At 45.3% G+C, this 13,933-nt stretch overlaps 1 protein-coding gene across 3 annotated transcripts in view; it reads left to right on the top strand.

The window, feature by feature from the left end:
• Nucleotides 1-13,933, top strand: part of Arhgef28 (Rho guanine nucleotide exchange factor 28) — a 291,631-nt gene that overhangs the window by 1,464 nt on the left and 276,234 nt on the right. The gene's annotated exons all lie outside the window — the stretch shown is intronic.

The raw sequence follows: 13,933 nt of genomic DNA, 5'->3' as shown, positions 1-13,933 counted from the left end.
ACGCGATAATCCAAGTGCTGATAACCTTGCCCAGGGAGGGTTTCCGTACGTCTGCCTTGGCTTCTTATGTCGATGTTGTTAAAACAAATTGGGGTTTGTCTAATCTTGATGAATAGTCGAGCTAAAACTCAGTTGGAATATTTGAAAGAAGAGAATATTGCAAAAGTCATTGAAAGTTGTACTCTGACAGCATTTCAATATAATTAATGTTCTGATGGGGACTTTATAGGTGATTCGGTGTAATTATTTTCATTATAGAACTGGTATAGTATCACACCTGATACTTAGTGGTGATAGTTAGTGGGCAGGGAAACTGAGGCACAGAACTAGTTCTTGAGTCTGTAACTCGTGGGAGTGTCCTGGCTAATGTGACATGAGACGAGAACAGAGAATCAGTGTTCGCGCTGCCTTTGCCTGTTTTCTCTCTTATCAAGGCTGCACAGCCGTGCCATTGGTGATCCCTAACAGGTGTGTTACGGGACTTTCCTCTGAAGTACCGTCTGCCCTCTAAGTAGTTAAGAAACGTTTCAAGGTACAGAAGGAAATCAGTAGGCAATGAAGGTTCTGTGAAATTTCATTAGCCCATCTAGGGTTTCAGTACGTTTTTTTTTTTAACATTTTTTTTTTAAATCATGGAGGTGCTTTGGAGAATTCTGAAGTATTTTCTTATTGTGTTTTCGTAAGAAACCATTCTTGTGGCTAAGACTTCCACTGGACAGGCATTTCAAAAGTGCTTTGATACACGTGGCTTTCTTTCCTTTAGTATGCCACGTGAGAAGAGCGAAAACCCGAGTGGTATTAAGTGGCGGGATATACTGTTACTTTAAGATTAAGCGTTTTGTATAAAATTTGTACTTAGGCTCTAACCAACTTCTGCCGGGGTTTGTGGTCAAGTCTTGACTCCCAAGAGGAAAGATTCATAATATAAATGTTGGAACCTCCTTTTCTGCTGATAAATGGGTAGGAGAGAGCCAAATAGAGCCCAAATTCCTCTTGAAGTTCCAGATGACTGTAATTTTATTATGCTTCAATGTCCTTGGTGATAGGACAGCTCTGGTGTGTGGATTGGGTTTCATTGCAATGGTACCTGTGTTACTGTCAAGCTCTGGGCTTATTCCCCCTGCGACTTTAGGTAAGATTTATTTTGAAGAGTTGGCTCATGCTGGGCAACTTCTACAGAGGGTGCTAAATCAAAAATAGCAGTGTATTTGAAACACAGGGTATTTTGCCGTTTTAGAGTTGCACTGGTAACGTTTTGCCGCCCTGTGGGTTTGGGTCTGAATCTCTTGCTTAGGCAACGCTGAGCATAGAGATGTTTTCTTGCTTACCAGGTGCAGGTCAGATATGCAAAGGAGAGGTTTTGTTTTGTTTTTCTTTTCCGGAGCATGTAGATTATAGTCTGCCATTTCATCCAACCCTTGATAGCTGGTTCCACTGTTGTTGTGATGGTATTGAAAAGATGTCAAAACGCGAAGCATTGTTGCGTGGGTCACGTGCCTCATGCTCTGTGAAAGCTTTCTTCACTGTTCACCCAGTCAGCAAATTTGAGGGGCGCTGTATACCTGTGACTGCCCTTGGCTTTCCTTCCCTGGGCGGTTGACTTCAGGCCCAGGACGACCCTTCTGTGGCTCTTGTGTTTTTAGGATTGGTCCTCTTTGCAGAATGGACGTTTGCTTGCTCCACAATCAAGACATCTGGCTGGGGAAATGAGTCTATGTGGCAGTATATCTTCTTAATGCACTCCATTTTCTCCCCAAAATTTGATCTTAGCTACAGTTGTAATTTGCTTATTTGAGCTGTTATTGCTCCTGGATTTCTTCTCCTGGGTAAGCGAGATAATGAGATTTGACATCATTTCTTTAATAAGAGGGAAAGTGAAAAATGTATAATTGAATGTTGGTTATTTATTCCAGTGATGTTGGTTTTGAATATCTTATCAAAAATACATTTTATTAATCTTTAGAGGTTCAGTCTCTGGTTTCAGTTCAGCTATTACTAATTTGAGAATTGATTTCAGTGGAAAGTTAACATAAAAATGATGTTCCTTGGAGAACGGAAGGGTGTGTGTGTGTGTGTGTGTGTGTGTGTGTGTGTGTGTGTGTTGTGGGAGAGGGCCACCAAAGCAGGCAGCAGGCAGTAACTTAAGCTTGCTCAGAAGAGACCCTTCCAAACCATCAAGTGAGTCACTTCCTATCTCTGGCAAGGGGCAAGCTTCTTGTGATATCTGAGCATGGGAAAAATATGTACTTGAAATGCTAGCATGCTTTCTAGAGTCCCATCAAACACATATCCAGACATTTCCTGAACAAATAGATAACTGAGGGCTGGTGGGGTGGCTCAGAGGATAAAGGCGCTTGCTGCTGAGCCAAACAGCATGAGTTTGGTCCTCAGCATCCATATGGCGGAAAGAGAAAATCAATGCCTAAAAGCTTTCCTCTGACCTCCACACCTGAGTCAAGGCATAGAAACACACATGAAACAAACAAGCAAATAAACACACGTAATAGGAATTTAAAGTTCAAATGCATGACCAAGAGATTTTTAAAAAAATCACATGTATGTATGTATGTATTATTGTGTGTGCACACATGTGGAGGCCAGTGGGCAGCTTTGCAGTTTTTAGTAATCAGTTCTTTCCCTCTGCTATGTGAGTTCTCAGGACTGAGTTTAGCTCTTCAGGTTTGGAAGCAAGCACCTTCATCCACTGAGCCATCTAGTCAGCCCGTGAGACAGACTGGACCCTTTAAAAGCAGAAAGATTTTAAGTTCTTTATATGGCATAGGTAATCGTGTCTGTGGTGTTTATGCCCACTTTCTTTTCCTCATTCTATAATTTAAAGAATTCATATGTCATAAACTCTAATGAGATGTTTTCTAGTGTAGACTTTGAAGCCACAATGCACTAGACCTGTCTTTGTCCTGGCTTAGTGGCCTCTCTCTCCCTCGGATTTTCTATTTTTTTGAAAAGGAAATAACAAGGGCAGGACGTAATCCACAGTGGTAGAATGCCTTGCCCAGCATGCGTAAGACCCCAGTACTGGGTTAGAAAAAAAAGTGAAGCCAGGTTAGCAGTAATGCGCCTCATTGATTGATGAAATAAACTATGGAGTATCACAAATTGGTGGACATTGTGTTGACAACAAATGGCAATGGAGCATTTATAAAGAGTGGCCCTGGTTAGAGGTGGCGCTTGTGGTAGATGGGACACAAGCCTAGCTTGTGAGGCCCTGGGTTTGGTCCCCAGCACCCGCCTGCTTTCCAGCTGGAAAGGCGGTAAGAGGTCAGTGTGATCCAGGGCAGTCTGCCCTTGGCTGAGAATCTAAAGCAGGCATAGACCTCTTCATAACCTCCTGTCTGTGTGACCTTGGGCAAATAGGAATCATTTCTGGTCTTTCTTCATCCAGAAAGATGAGATCCATGGTTCTCTAAGTCCTTCTCAGTTCGAACATTCTGTGCCGTCTTGAAATTTACAAGTGACCGGAGTTTCAGTCCGGTCAGCTTTTCTGGCCGTAATCCACAAGGCTGGGCATGCACGGTCTCCAGGCCAGCACTGTGGCTGCAGCCATGGTCATAAGCATGTACAGTCAGCACACTGAAAGACTAAGGTTATCTTTCTGGACTTAGTCCCAAGAGGTTGCCGACAAGGAAGTCTGAATCCCACGTGCATGGGTCAGCGGGCTACCTGGTCCCCTTGTGGGATAGTATAGCACTGGGAAGGAGTGATAAGCTGATTGTTTCTTTAATTTCATGGTGCAGATAAATTCTGGAGCAAAGGAAGTCAGTCTCATGAAGGACTTCTACGACATTTCTGCAGGGCTGCGTGGCTCAGGCAAATGATCCTTGGTTGCAGATGTCTGCCTTTCCCTGTAAGCACTCTGGCTGGTTGCCTGTGCATTGCCACCTGGTTCTATCTCAACCGTTCCCCTTTTCCTTGCTCCACCGACCTCATGGTTAGATGCATACCCAAATGCTAGAGTTTTAGAATGTCCAGGGTTCCCTCTGACTGATGGGACTGTGGACAATCCTTTCTGAGCCCCTCCTGCAGGATTTAAAACCTGGGATATTTTATTCACTGGGATCATTCCAGATGGACCTGGCATCGTTTGAAAAAGAGGTCGTTCCAGCGTGAGCTGAATTTGCCACCTTCCTGGCTGTTTCTGGCATTCTTCATCCTACAGTGTCTCCAGAATGGAGCAGTGCCTACCTCTTCCCATGGTTTTCCATCCATGCCGTTGGCATGCCAGTCATCCTCTGGTGTCTCTTTTGGTGAACACTTTGCCTCCACCAGCCATGTGTAAGGGTTGCTGTATATGGTCGGCCAGCTGTATTCACCATTTTGCTTCCCTGGGTCCAGTGAACTGTGGGTTGCAAGTTAATCCTGTATCTAATATGTACCGATTATTTCCTGGCAGTTATCACCTGCATACAATTGGGCCACAAATATGCACATAGCATTGCCATTGCATTGGTTATTAGAAATTATCTAGCATGCAGGGAGTTCACAGATTACATGCAAATACTACACCAGTGTCTGTGAACCTTGAGCCTTATGGGATTTTTAGGATCTGTAAGGGTTAGAGAGCTGGCAGCCCTTTGGTACTGAGAACTGATTTCATTTCTAGCTTGACTTTATTCACAGGAGGCCTCTCCTCCTGAGACAGAACCTATTGTAATCCTTGATGCTCAGCTCAAACACAGCCGTTTGGAAGCCTTTGATTAACTTAGCAGCCCCAGAGCTGCCTTTTCGTCCGAGCCCTTGTCACTATACTGCTGGTCCTTCTCACTGATCCCTTGCCATCAGGCACCGGACCTGCTGTGTGTTTCTGTGTGACTCTCGGTGTTCCAGCCCGACTAGATGGCCAATGGTGGCAGGGATCCTGATCTAGGCTATTTTGTAGGAGCTTAAAGTACAGTGCATATGTGTTAGTTGATTAATTTTTCTGCTGATATTTATCCGAAGCCTTTCCAGTTTTCAACATCCCATAAAGACTAGCAGCGGTGTGCTCCTGTGTATTGTGTCTGGATTACATTAGAAACCATTGGGATGCAGAGATGCAAGGATGCTCAGAAAGGAAGCAGACGGCTGCCCTTCTTGATGTATCAGCGTCACTCTGTGGACTTCTCTCGAGAAGTGGTTTCTTTCTGTTAGGAGAAGCAAATGAAGTTCTTGATGGAATCTGAATCTTTAGACTGACAAACATCTGGAAGTTTCTGTCTGGTCTCTGCCAGTGCAAATCTCACCCACACAGCATACCCCAAATGGCTAACCAGCTGTCCCAGTACAGTGAGAAGGAGCATCTAGGCAGTAAGGGTAGTCTGGTCTGTGGGATGCTGAGGCTGCTGAACACGAATGATGTTCCCTTGGTGTTTCTCTCAGCCAACTTCACCACGATTGTGCCGCAGGCAGGCCATTCTGAACAATTGCTCTTGTAAGGACATTTCTAAAAATTGATAACATATGCGGTTTTGAATTCTCTTACTGTGCTAAATGTTCCAATCTGCCACCTTCTTCTCAGAGTGTGCTTCTTGCCGACGACATCTGATGGGGAGCAGCTGAACCACAGTCCCCTCAGCTCCCAACTCATGGGGGGACGATCAGCTGCCGTTCAGATTTAGGGTCAGGCCGTTCAAGTCGCCTGAACGGCTAGCCTCCATCTGGATCTATCTGCTATAAGGGTTTAGCAGTCTAGTCTCTAAATTCGTTCCCACAGAGCCCTGGAAACAATGACATTGCAGCTGCGGTGCTTGTGAGCAGTGCAGTTGATCCTTGAAGTTTATAACCATCTTGTAATTACAAAGCTCCGGTTACTGTGTCTTACAGCTGAGCCGCACCTGGTTCACAGGCTTGCGGTCACCTTTGTAGTCCTCTGAGATATTTATCTCTCTTGGATTTACTTCCTTGCATATGACTGTTCTACCCTTTCCAAATTGGTTAGTGTGTTAATAAATTATCACATTCACAACTGTAATCTTTAGGATACAAACCCCTGCTGTTTAGGCTAAAGTTGAGGTGGGGTGAAATGGCTGTTCCCACAGATGTCTTCAGAGAGATGGTCGGCTGTGTCAGGCAGAGGGAACTAATGGCCACCGTTTGTATCAGCGCCTCACTGTTAACCCTCCTACTTGTCACAAGGATGTACACTGTATCTGTTTTGCCTCCATCCAGGGACATGGGGCCCATTCTCAAGTAACTTATTGTTGAGAGCCCCATTGGCTCCAAGTCTTTCTCTTTGAAGTTCTTGCATATCAGCCCCCTCCATGCTCTCCAGAACCTTATTTGGGAGCAACATGGAATGCCTTCTGCCTAGACTCTGTAGGCGCTGCCTTTGGAGATTGTAATGGCAATGCTTACCTCCTGGATTGACTCCTCTGAGCTTCCCCACGGTTCCCCATTGACTATAGTCAAAAGATCTCCAAGTCCTAGGGTCCCACATATACGAGGCAAGCGCTCTGCATAGCAGGGAGTTAGAGTCCTGCCTTTCCCACTCCCTACTGATCAAAACATCACCTCTCTCTGAATAAGACAAAGTCCAAGCAGACAGAGTTCTCCTGGTGTCCTTGGCATTTTTCTCCACTCTATCACCCGCACAAGGTTCTGCCCTTGACACCCTCGCTTATAAACTGAGTTGAGATGAACATTTTGTTGAAAGAATTCAGGGTTGTTTGGGCTCCTTCCTGCCTGACCCAACTCTTAGGAGCACGGTTTCCTCATTTCTGTTCTTGAAAGTGGGTCAGGAGCCCAAATTGGCTTTTATCTCAGTAGATGAAGCTAAAGCTGACCTTGAACTCCTGACCCCTTCTGCTTGGACCGTGGGAGGATGTTTTAGATGTGATTTAATTGTGAGTAAAGTTTGGTGGAGGCAGATTCAGATGGTGTGAGTTGGTGAAAATTAAGGCCCCGGTTTATGGCTGTGACTGAGTGGCCTGGCTGCCCTGTCCTTCAGAAAGCCACTGTCACGTGTAGTTCGCGTACCTCTCAAATGCTGCTTTTCAGAGCTGCCAACATTTCAATTTGTCAAAAGTTATCAGGCATGAAGTTCTGGAAGGGGCTTTTGTATCAGTTATCACAGCCCCCAGAGACTGAACAGGTTTCCTGTACAAGATCTATTAACTAGGGCTTTACTAGAGTTTTGTGTGTGTGTGTGTGTGTGTGTGTGTGTGTGTGTGTGTGTGTGTGTGTGTGTGTGTGTGTGTTTGCTGTGGATCGAACCCAAGGCCTCATGCACGCAGAGTAAATGTTCTATCACTGAGCTATAGTCCCAGCTCCAAAATTAATTTGTTAGTTTGCTTTTTTTTTTTTTGTGGATGTGTATTCACCCCTGCACACATGCTGAGCCCAGAGGAAGATGTTAGGTGTCCTACCGTTCTCTGCCTTATTCCTTCCAGACAGAGCCGTTCACTGAATCTGAATCTGGGGTGACGAGTAACAAGCCCCAGTGATCTTCCTGTTTCCATCCTTCGCTACACTGGAGTTTACTGGTCCTCAAGGGGTGAGATTTGAACTCAGGTCTTCTTGCTTTTAACAAGTGCTCTTACCCCTGAAAGTAGAAGTGTGTCTCTCAGTAGTGCATTCCTGGCCACTCCAGGTTGTCATGTGAGGTGCTTGTGGGACCTCCAAAGCTTGCTCATCGAGAAGAAACAGTGCGAAGGGATTCTCGATGTTTAGTTCAAAGGTCAGAATTTGGACAAAAATTTGTTCATTGTGAGACAAAAGCTTCACACCCTTTCTTTTTTAACCTTCTAAAGGTGTTAAAAAATGTTATGATATGGGGCAGGTGGTGGTGGTGCACGCCGTTAATTCCAGCACTCTTGGGAGGCAGAGGCAGAAGCATCTCTGTGAGTTCCAGGCCAGCCTGGTCTACAAGACCTAGTCGCAGGACAGCCAGGACAGTTACACAGAGAAATCCTGTCTCAAAAAGCAATAAAACAAAAACCAAACCAAACCAAACCAAAAGATCTTATAATTATTTGGCCAATAGGGACCTGAGGTGGCTTCACAATATCATTGAACACTCCAAATCCCAGGATCATTATGGTTAACTGTGTATTTTGCTTCCACGTTTAACAGACATGGGGCTGAGCTAGAGAAAACAGCCTCCCATGACCACCTTAAGGAGACCTTGTCCTGAGAGAGTACTAAGTCTGTTTTGGAGATTGATTTATTAGGACAGGTTTTGTTTGTTGTTGTTAATTATTTGGTGTGTGCGAGTGTTTTGCCTGTATATATGTATGTGTACCATGTATGTGCTGGGTGCCTAAGGAGGCCAGAGGACGGTATTGAACCTCCTGGAACTGGAGTTAGACCACTGTGAGCTGCAGTATGGGTGCTGAGAACAGAGCCCAGGTCCTCTGCAAGAGCTCTCTCTCCAGCCGCTAGAAGAGATTTTTAAATCTTAAAAATATTACTATTTTGGTATATGTATATACATATTTATGTAGTATGTATGTGTCTAGGTGTGCACCGTGGTTCTCTCCTTCCGTCATGTGTATCCTGGGTTTTGAACTGAGGTCATCAGGCTTGGCAGTAAGTGCTTTTAGCCTCAGAACCATCTGTCTGGCCCGAAGAGCCAGGTTTTCTTTTTCCTTCGGCATTCCTGGCAGAAGTCTTTATTTTTATTCGCTATTATTCCACAGGAGTGGATATGCAGCCGGAGAAATAGGAAGTGGGTAAGATATGCGGAGTAAATGGGTTTTGAAACAGTCTGGTTACTGTGAGTTGGGTTTGACTGCCGGTGACTAGGTGATCTGCAGGAGGAAGGGATTAGAAGTATTTCCAGTCTTGGGTACGCCTCAGGTTGGGTCAGAACTGAAATTTGTATTGAAATCTTATGTGGGTCATGTTACCTCGCTGGGCCACAATGATATCATCTGAAATCCAAGGGTTTGGGACCGTTCCATCCCACTGTGAACTCTGTCTCTCAGGTCCCACCACCCCCTCCCAACTACACCAGTGGCTGAAGGATAGATAGAGGTGGTTGAGTTTAGGGCACCACGCAAGGCAAGCGCTCTACCCTGCCTACATTTCTAGTCCCCCTTTTGACTTTATCTTTATCTTGAGGCACAATCCCCCTTAGCTGCCTAGACTGGCCTCAAACTCACTTTGCATCTCAGTCAGACCTTGAACTCACAATCTTGCTAACTCAGCCTCTAGAGCAGTTGGGATTACAGGTCCATGTCACCAGGCCTGGCTGCATTCCTCAAGCTTTCTGGAGGGAGGATGGTACCTTAAACCTCCCGTGCATTACTGGCACAGGGCCTGGTTCCCAGAGGCGCCTTGGCTGGCTTCATGCACATGTTCAGGAAGCTGGGTTTGAGGATGGTCGTCCAGCATTGCGTCTTCACAGGGGAGGACTGTTGGGTCTCAGGGATGACTCTGTCACAGCAGCTCGTGACGTTGTGGTCACAGCCCTTCCTGAGTAGCCAGGCGGAATGAGCCAGTAATAATCCAGGAATTACTTTAATTGAATTCTAAAAAGACTGGAGACAGATATTAATTTCATTTTAGCAGCAGAATCTAATGTACCACATTCCCTTTAGGCTCGATGGAAAACATGGCCTGACATGTAGGGCATTTTTGATAAATACCAGTTTTTCACAAAGTAAGAACATTTATAATACATCACCCCCTCTTCCTTCTTTCTTTTTTCTTTTTTCACGACCTTCAGCCCAATTTTCCTCTCAAAATATGTGATCTTTCTTTTTATACAGGTTCGCACTGTGTAGCCTTGGCTGCCTGGAGCTCACTAGGTAGACCAGGATGGCCATGAATTCATAGAGATCTTCTTGCCTCTGCCTCCTGTGTGCTGAGATTAAAGGTGTGGGCCACCATGCCTGGTGTAACAAATTTCTAAAACCTAGTTTATCATGTGCTTCTCGATGATGAAGAGAAAGTCCTAAATTATACTCATAAGGAATCATGTTTTAAAGCTTGGCATCCCTTTGCCTGTTAGGATATTTCAAGTTAAAGATATTCTATTTCATGGCTGCTTTAGATACTAGGGCAGGAACCTGGCATTGATCTATTCGGGGTTTGACTTGCTGGGGTTGGGGTAGGACTTCGAAAGTCTCTAATCATCTAGAAGTTCTTTCTAAAGCGTTTCCACTCCAGGGAGGTTTTGTGGAGATTCTATTTGATTTTTGAGCCTTCACTGAGTGTGGCTAATAATTACTTGGGGACATAGGCTGGGTTTTGGGGGACCAGCAATCAGAGGCCTCCGATTCACTCGGGTTCTCAGTGCTGCTGAATCAGCCACGGTGCTGCCATACGATAGGCAGTGGTGTGAAGATGGTGTGCACAGGGCTTTCAGCAGCCTGAGGGAAGTCATTTTTAGTCACCCCCCCCCCTCCCCGGAAGCCATGCCTGATAGAATAGGCATCAAGTATTGCCTTTTCCCCCCTCAATCATGGTGTTGTAAATGAAATCTGTATGGTAAAATGTGGCTGTTTTGGTGACAATAGGAACACAAGAGGGTGGGGCTGGGTAGAGGTCTCCCTGGTGCTGAGCAGTCGCTGCTCTTGCAGGGAACTGGAGCTCTGCTCCCAGCACCCATGTCAGGGTCCTCACAACTTCCCCTAACTCTAGTCCAGGGCATCTCACGCCCGTTTCCAGCCCCTACAGGCTCCTGCGTACACGTGCACACTCACTCACACAGACACACTTGCGCATACATAGACTAGCCTAAAACTTTAAAGCACACAGACAGGAAGACAGCCGTGAAGAAACAGAGTGAAAATCTGAGCACTCACCTTAGCTCCTAAGAGAAGCTGGCAGAACCTTGGACGTTAGGATTCCAGCACAAACCATTGTTGTTGTTTTGTTTTTCCTTAAGATGGATCCTCTTTGCCAACTTTAAAACTTTCAAAGTTGGCCTTGGGAATAAATGCACCGGCTCCAGTAGCTATTTGAGGAGAAGGAAAGTTTGGGTATTATCAGACAGAATTATGTATAACAATTTAGATTAGGGATTGTTGGAGCCCGGTGGTGGAGTGCTTGCTTAGCATATGCAAGGCCCTGGGCTCATCCGCTGGCAGCACACACGTAAACACACAAATGAAAGTCAAAACAGAGGCCCAACTAACTTAAACTTATTTTGACAATCTGCATATTTATAATGGCCCTGCATCTTAAATTCATTTGTAAGGCTGGTGAGGTGGCCCAGCGGTGGGGTGCGGGGAGAATAGACGGAAGCCTCTAGTTTTGTATTTTTCTGACCTCGGATACTTGGGAATGCTATCAGTTTGGCAGATTCTGAAGGTGTCTGATAAAGATCCTGGTGACTCTCTTGGTGTGTCAACAGTGAGCTGGTGATTACGTTTGGCCGCTGAAGGGCAGCGCTCCATTCTAGGGCTAAGCACTCCAGTAGACTGAAGAGCACCGAAGGCCACAGCTCAAGCCAGAAGTAAACAACGGAAGGCCATTGACACCGTACTATCTCGCCTTGGTGACAAGAAGAGGCATGGCTATGGAGCCGGGGAGTATGCTCTGCTTCCTATGTTTTGGGCACAGGGTGACATGAATAGATTAGCATTTAAAGCAAAACCCACAAAATCCTTCTGCACCACGGTAAACATGGTTGAACTTATGGAGCATTGGAAGTTGCACCGATTCTAGAAGATGCTGATGGAATGAGTCACCACCTCGCATGTTGTTTTGACAGGAAGTGTATCACGTCTCAATAATTTCCTTCGCATTTTTTCCTGCCAGGTGCCTGTTTTCTTCTTGTTGCTAGCTTATTCCTGTAGAATTCCAAATATGTGGTTGACTTCCCCAGCCGATAGCCTTTCAGGGTTCCTCTTCTCCCTTCTTCGGTGCGGCTGGCGCACAGTGACTTTGTTTGTTTGCCTTTGAGAGCTATTTTGGACGTGTCCAGTCAGGATGCCTTTGTCTGGAGAGTGGATCTTTATGGACCCAGCACGTAGGATTTTCCAAAGGGATTTGCAGACGTGGCTTTGGCCAGATTATAGCTAAGGCTGAATTTACATGAAGCATTGTTCCAGAGTCATCTGTGGAGAGATTCAGGATGGCTTTTTGTTTTTCTATTATTGTGTGTGTGTGTGTATGTGTGTGTGTATCCATATGTAACTAAGCAATAATTATTTTTACAATGGGAATGAGGGACTTTGAAATGAAATAGATCAGAAGCTGCCTTTCTCCTTTTACATCTATTTGGTTTGTTTTTTAAGAATTTCATATGTCAACACTATATTTATATCATCTCTATCCCCCTGCCCCTCCAATTTCTTCATGTCACCCCTTCACTCCCTCTCAAATTCGTGATCTCTTCTTTAGTTTTTATTACTATATGCAACACACACACATATACACACACTCACTCACACATATGCATGCATGCACATACATGCATAAAAATACAACCTGCTATGTTTTGAGCTGACCACTTGGGACTGGATCGCCTATTAGGGGGCCTGGAGAAGACTGATTCTCTCTCTTTCTCTCTCTCTCTCTCTCTCTCTCTCTCAGCAGCAGTTCATTGACTGTTGCTCTTCATCCAGGGACGGAGCCTTGTTAGAATTCCCCCATCCACATTAGAATGTCAGCCAGTGTTGGCAGTGAGCAGGTCTTTTTTAGGTCACCGTGTTGTTCAGGTTTCACGGTGCAGCTCCCAGTATATGTAGAAGACACCATCTCCCAGCAGACGTTCCGACCTTCTGACTCTTACAGTCTTTCCGCTTCCTCTTTTGCTGTGCTCTTGCGCCTCAAGAGTAGGGGTCATGTTGTAGATGTACCCGCTGGGGCTGGGCATCACGTGGTCAGCTGATCCCCGTAGTTAAAGCAGTTGTGGATTCCTGTGGCGGTCTTTGTCACTGCGGAAGGAAGCTTCTATAAAGAGCAGGGGGAGCTACACTTACCTGCGTGTTTGTGCTTTTTCACTGGTTTCGGAAAGTGGCAATAAAAGGTCCTTTTCTAGGTTCCATGGCCTTCTCCACCACAGGTGCCTGGCTAGGTTTACAGTACAGGTATTAGTATTAGTATTATTAATGTGCGATTCAGGGATGAGAGTAGGGGATGAGCTTGCCTGGGCATGATCTCTTCTGTTCCAGGACTCATTTCCTTGGATTCTTCTCCATATTTCACATGCAGGAATCAGGCAGATACATAGCCACAGGACCACCTACCTAGGGTGACACCTTAGTCCTCAGTTTTCTTTTCTGTTACTTTCTGTGATTCTATAAGCAATGAATACAAGCAATTGAATGGACGATGTGCAAAGTCTCGATGAAAGCTAGCCCTGTGTAGTATACTTAATGTATTGATATCAGAATGCCATTGACGTAATAGATTGGCCTCAGACTCACAGATATCTGGCTGGCTTTCCCTCAGGAGTGCTGGTATTAAAGGTGTGTACCATGGCTGGGTGTGGTAGTCCATGCCTTTGATCTCAGCACTAGGGAGGCAGAGGCAGGCTGATCTCGGTGAGTTTGAAGCCAGCCTGGTCTACAGAGTGAGTTTCAGGACAGCCAGGGCTGTTACATAGAGAAACCCTGTATCAAAAAAACAAAAACAAAACCAAGAAAAGGTGTATGCCATGTTCACGCTAAGGCTTGGGTATTTCGATTGCCAAACAAATGACTGTTTAATGTTCATGATTCTGTCTGTTGGTGTGTCTGTCTCAGACAGCCCTTGCTCCGCCATCGTGACTGGGCTGGAAGTTGAGCCTGGCCCCAGCCTGATTACTGCAGGTGTACACCGTCACACGCTGCGTGTGTTCTGTTTAAATTCCCCTTTACGTCGCTGATATTAACAGCCTTTTCAAAAAGTTCAAGGGACAAAAAGATGAAACCATTCTCTATAGAGGGAGCAGCTCAGGATTTGTGGCATCAGTCAGCCAGTTTAAAGATTTATTCTTTAGACATCGGTATGACAAATACTTATTTATTAGTGTGTTGCATTGAAAATGCAATTGGTCTTTCAG

This window comes from Myodes glareolus, chromosome 15 (genome assembly GCF_982192425.1).
Source record: "Myodes glareolus chromosome 15, mMyoGla1.1, whole genome shotgun sequence".
NCBI classification, from domain to species: Eukaryota; Metazoa; Chordata; class Mammalia; order Rodentia; family Cricetidae; genus Myodes; species Myodes glareolus.
This window is presented reverse-complemented; position numbering and strand designations above follow the sequence as displayed.